Here is a 6000-nt window from a genome sequence, read left to right on the forward strand (position 1 = left end):
GAAACAACAACATTGCTATTTATAACTCCTCGCGGAAGGAAGTAATTAGGAAAGCGAAAGAGGTAGTTATATCCTTGAATCAGCTCAATGCTCAAGTCCTCAGAGAAGAGGATAGCAGTCGATCAACAGTGATAAAGTCGCTTAGATGTATCAGCATCATAAACTTGTCTGTTTTTGAATCCCTCTTGTTTTTCCTGTCAATGCCGGTGTATAAAAGGTCACTGGTTTCTAAGCTGATGAACAAGTGGAAATGTGATAGTGGATATGAAATCAATCATATAGACAGTCTGCTGCTTGAATTAGTTTCGCGAAAACAAGTAAATGAGGACAAGTTATGCTTTGCATTAGCGAAATCCAAGGCGTTGGTGGGTGTAATGGAGGGGATTCAGAATGGGTTGCTGAATATGTGCACACAATTGTCTGAAACAAAAGTCTCCCTCATCAACATACTCTCTTTCTAGCTTAGAGTATGAATTTTTGTATAGCAATACCTTCAACACCGCATATACTAGTAAATTTTCCAAATATTATGACTTCTTTTCCATTATTACTATGTCGCAAGTTGATTCAGAGCAAATTTTGTTACATTCAAATAGACCGAGAATTGGATGAAGGAGGTGGTGAATTTAAAACGTTTCATAAAATTAAGGTGGTAAATATGAAATTATATATATTTTATAACGTGGTAAATATAAAAACATGAAACTTAAAAGTGGTAAACATCAAAATATCCAAATTAAAAGGAACACGGCCGACCTCGACTATATTTACCCTAATATAAATCTGGTCCACGCTAAACCAGGGCAACTGAGTAATTTGTATGGACAATATGTGTAAATGTATATCACGTGACATTTATTTTGTGATTTTAAATAGTAATTATACGCGTATTACAGTAACTATGTGTTTTAAAGAGTTACTATGTGTTTTGTAGAGTTTCAATGCGATTTTTGTCTAGCCCACTTTATATACATTTTAAACTTTTTTATTTTTCAAAATTTCAGATCTGCATTCTGTTCATTTCTCTCTTTTCATTTTCTCTCTATGCTTTTCAAAATTTAGCCCAAATTTCTAGGTTTTGTTCGATTTTTTTCGTAATTATCTTATAATTCTTATAATTTGATCTATTAGGTGAGGAAAAATTGGAGGAAGTAGTAGATCAAGAAGGAGGTTCGTCGTTGCCGAAACCGAATCGAAGAATTCGCGTTCGTCTGCAATCTTCGCAAGAATTTTTAGAGATCACATCTCGGTTTGTTGTTTTTTAAAGAATTTTAAGTCTATTTTTATTTAAAATTGAAAATATTTGTTGTTTTGGAGAAATTAATGTTTGTGTTTTGCCGAAATAACGTTTTCACTTCGCGAATTCGATTAGTGACTTCACGATTTTAAATAGTAACTATATGGTTTAAAGAGGTACTATGTAATTTTAATGGTTACTATATGTGTACAATAGTTACTATATTATTTTAATGGTTACTATATGTGTACAGTAGTTACTATATGTGTACAATAGTTATTATTTTGTTGAGTGATTTGAAATGTTTGTTGTTTTGTTGAAATTAGGGTTAGTGTTTCACATAGTTAGTATATAAATGATAAAGTTACCTTTAATTTATGTTGCGAAATAGTGTTTTTAATAGTCACTGGAATGTTCGTTGTGTTTATGTTAGTAGTAGTTTTTAGAGTAATTATATTTTTTTTAAAGTTACTATAACTTTAAAACAGTAACTATGTGTTTAAAATAGTTACTATATTTTTTAGAAAGTTATTATAAGTTTAAAACAGTAACTATTAATATAGTTATTATGTTATGAACAGTTTATAGTGACTTTTTGATAAATAATAGTTACTATACGATTACATTATGTACTATGTTATTTAGAGTATGTTTTTGTTCGCTTCTTAGATATAGTGGCTATATGATTATAATGGTTATTATATGTGTACAATAATTACTATATTATAATAATAGTCCCTATATGTTTATATAGTTACTATATTTTTGAAATAGTTACTATATTGTTTATATAGTCACTATATGTTTGAAATATGTATTATGTTTATTTTATCATGATTAGTTAATTACCATATGTTTATTTTCTTCAACAGTGTTTGTATGTTTTATATAGTTACTATATGCTTGAAATAGTTACTATTTTAATTTATTATGTCTTGTTCATGTTTTTGATGTTATTCTATATTTTTAGTGATAGAGTTACTATATTATTATCACACCAACTATGTCTGCAACTATGTGACTAAATGACCATCAATAATATTTATATATCTTGTAAATAGTAACTATATGTTTGATATAGTTATTATATATATCATAATGTTCTTTTTATGTTCTTTGTTGTCCTCTATGTTATTATTAATAAGAGCTACTATGTTATGATCATATTAACTATATGATCATAACAATAACTATATATGCAACTCTGCTAATATATGACTATCATTAATATTAAAATATACTATATCATATATAATAGTAACTATATGTTTTTAATAATTACTATGTTATCATTTTGTTCTTTTTTTGGTCTCTATGTTATTAGTAATAAGAGTGACTATATTATTATGACTATAATAATAACTATATTTGCATTTCTGTGAATATCTTACCATCATTAATTCTAAGAGTTACTGTATGATGCATAATAGAAACTATATGTTTTACATAGTTACTATGTCATTTTTTCACACTTAAAAGTTAAATTATTAACTTAGTTTATATATTATTAATTCACAAATACAAAGATGATTCATCTAGAATTGAAGTCGTGCGAAGAATAACTTCTGCAAGGAAAACAAAAGCAGAAGAAGAAGAAGAAGAAGAAGAAGAAGAAAAAGAAAATTCTGACAACAATGAAAACCAAGGACGTGGTAGAGGAAGGAGAGGACCCGGACGTGGAAGGAGAGGACGTGCTACTATATTTTTGAAAGAGTTAATAGTAACTGTTTGGGCTCCCAATTGATTCTCAATTGGGCCACTAAGTCCAAAGCCCAATGACTCTAAACAAACAGCATCAAACCCACCAATGGCTAGTCAGCCATCCATCAAGGCCCAAGGCCCAATAGCAATAAATGACCTATGGGCATTTATTATGCAAACACTATAAATAGGCCGCCAAGGCTCACACCTCAAGGTACGTCCAATTTACCGCCTTAAGACTACTCTTCTAGAGAACTTCTCTCTAGAATCCGAGCATCATTCTTACTTAGGCATCGGAGGGGCTTTCCTCGGAAACACCCCCGAGGCTAGTGACTTTGCTCTTGTGCAGGTGAATTCGGACTCCACTCATTCAAACAAGCAAGATCTTCAACACATACAAAAGGGCCTTCATTCGAAGCCCATTGTTTCCATCTTTACAACACCGGAACAATTTGGCGCCGTCTGTGGGGAAGAACACTTCAAAGCCTTTGAAAGACATCAATCACCTCTTTCCGCGAAAATGGTGAATGATGCTGTTAACAACAATAACGACGATATGATGGTGCGGTCAGATTCAGAATCTGACCAAGAGGGGCACCCTCAATCGATGGCGAGGTCACAGCCAAGCAGAGCTACGACCGCCACGAATGCAGGACCTCCGATTCCAACTAGGGAAGAGCTCACTGCGGCCATGACCATCATGCAAAACTTCCTCTTCAATGAGAAGCAGCAAGGACTGGCAAATGACCGCAGAGAAGAGAGGAGGACCAGGCGAAGGCTGAACGAGCCACCCAGTGCGGAAGTGTCCAGACCCGAACGAGAACTCCTTCCCTTGACAGGCACACACTTGACATCGAGGTGGATGGAAAGCACGTGGGACACCCAAAAAAGGGCACAACAGCAACCAGATTGGTTTGCGAGACCATCGCCTACTCCAACAGCTCTCCAAAGCGAATCAACTACTCGTAACACTCGGATCCGAAGCTCGGTGCTCAGCAGGTTGAGACCCTCGGTCCACTCAAGGTTAAGACCTTCGATCCATACGAGACTCGGGGTAGGTGAGTCGAGCAGGTCTGGCGAACGACCCGAGGTCAGTAGCCGAGAAAGAAGAAGAGACAGGAGGCATGATCGAACCCCTAGCCCCCATCGTACGCCCGAGCGTTCTAATCACAGAACCTCGGCAAACGAAGGCATCAGGGCTAGACTCGGGAAAAGAATCATGACTCCTACGTCATCCCCTTTCTCGGACGAGCTGATCATGGAAGAAATACCGAAAGTAAGACTGCCAGCGCACCTAACCTACAGCGGAATCACAGATCCGAGGGATCATGTCATCTCATACGAACAGCAAATGTTCTTGAGTCCCTACTCCGAAGCATGTTGGTGTAAATACTTCCCAACCACGCTAACCGGAGTGGCGGGAGAGTGGTTTAGATCGCTGCCGAAGGGATCGATCAAGAGCTGGAAAAAGCTGAAAAAGAGATTCTGCACACAGTTCGTGAGCAACAATCGCCCCGAGCGAACCACAGCAGAACTGACCTCAATCCAACAAGAAAGAGACGAAAGTCTGAGAGAATTCATGGCCAGATTCATGAAGGAATCAACAAACATACCAAACTTGCAGCCAGACGTGGCCATCTTCGCCTTGAAGCACGCGCTCCAGGAAGGGAAGTTCCGTGACGAACTCTCAATGAAGAACCCCTCCAAAATAGCTGACGTGCTCCAAATGGCCGATGCGTTCATCAGAACCGAAGAGTTCAACAAGGCCGCTGCAAGATTGAAGGGATCGTCAGATCCGAGAGACACAAAGAATAACCAGAGCAAGCCCGAGGGCGGCTCAAGGAAAGGGAAAGAGAAAGTAGGAGCTAGAGAGATGAGCCCGAAGAAAGACGGGAGAAGGGGTGAACTTCAACCCAAATACACCAACTACACTCCACTAGCTCTGCCCCGAAAAGAGATATTTAGCCTCAACAGAAATGATGAAAAGTGGAAACTACCGGGGAAGCTCAAGTCCAACCCAGCTCGGAGAAACAAGAACAAGTGGTGCGAGTTCCATGATGACTTCGGTCACCATACCGAAGAGTGCAACTCGCTGAAAGACAACATTGAGGACCTCGTTCGCCGAGGCTACCTGAAACAGTACTTGTTAGACCGAAGGGAGGAAAAAGAAAAGGCCGCCAGTGGCAAACAGCATGAGCAACCCCAGAAGAGGGTCTACGAAGCAACAGGACATAAGAAAAACGACATCCTGGTGGTGTTCGGGGGGCAGAAGTCTGGCCAGGCCAGCAAGAAACACCTAAGAGCCCTCTCCCATCGGGTCAACTTCAGCGCGGTTGGAGACAACCAACCACACCCCCCGAACATGACCTTCACTGCTGATGATTGCTTCGGAGTCCAGTACAAACATGACGATCCTCTGGTCATTTCCATGGACCTCAACAACCATAACGTACATCGAGTGTTAGTCGACGGAGGAAGTGCCGTCAATATCATCTTCAGAAACTGCTTCGAGCAGCTGATCCTCGAAGAGCCAGAGGAAGCACTGACGAAAGTCAGTTATCCCCTGATCGGATTCAACGGATCCGCAACTATCCCCCGAGGAAAGATCACCCTACCAGTCACAGTGGGCGAAGGCCAGGCAGCAAAAACCCTTCGGGACGAATTCTTGGTGATGGACTGCGACTCCGTATACAACGTAATCATGGGGAGAACCATGATTCACAAGATGCAAGCAGTCCCCTCCACATACCACCAGCTGATGATATACGTCTCGGATGCAGGATTCGCCGAACGAATCAGAGGTGATCAAGAAGTGGCGAGAAGAACCTGCCACACTGCTGTCCGAAAGCCCAAACTAGGGGACGGCCCCGAGGAGGAAAAAGGAGCTACGGGAGAGGAAAGCGAGGCAAAAAGGAGAAGAGCAAGCACGAGCAGCTTGTCTCCCGCGGAAGTTGATGCTCGCCCCGAAACCCTATCCCCCGAACCAGATCAAGAAATGGAGGATATCTTCCTCGAAGATGATTCAGACAGGAGCGTCCGAATAGGCAAGGGCCTAAGCTCGG

The sequence above is a fragment of the Spinacia oleracea genome, chromosome 6 (genome assembly GCF_020520425.1).
Source record: "Spinacia oleracea cultivar Varoflay chromosome 6, BTI_SOV_V1, whole genome shotgun sequence".
NCBI classification, from domain to species: domain Eukaryota; kingdom Viridiplantae; phylum Streptophyta; class Magnoliopsida; order Caryophyllales; family Amaranthaceae; genus Spinacia; species Spinacia oleracea.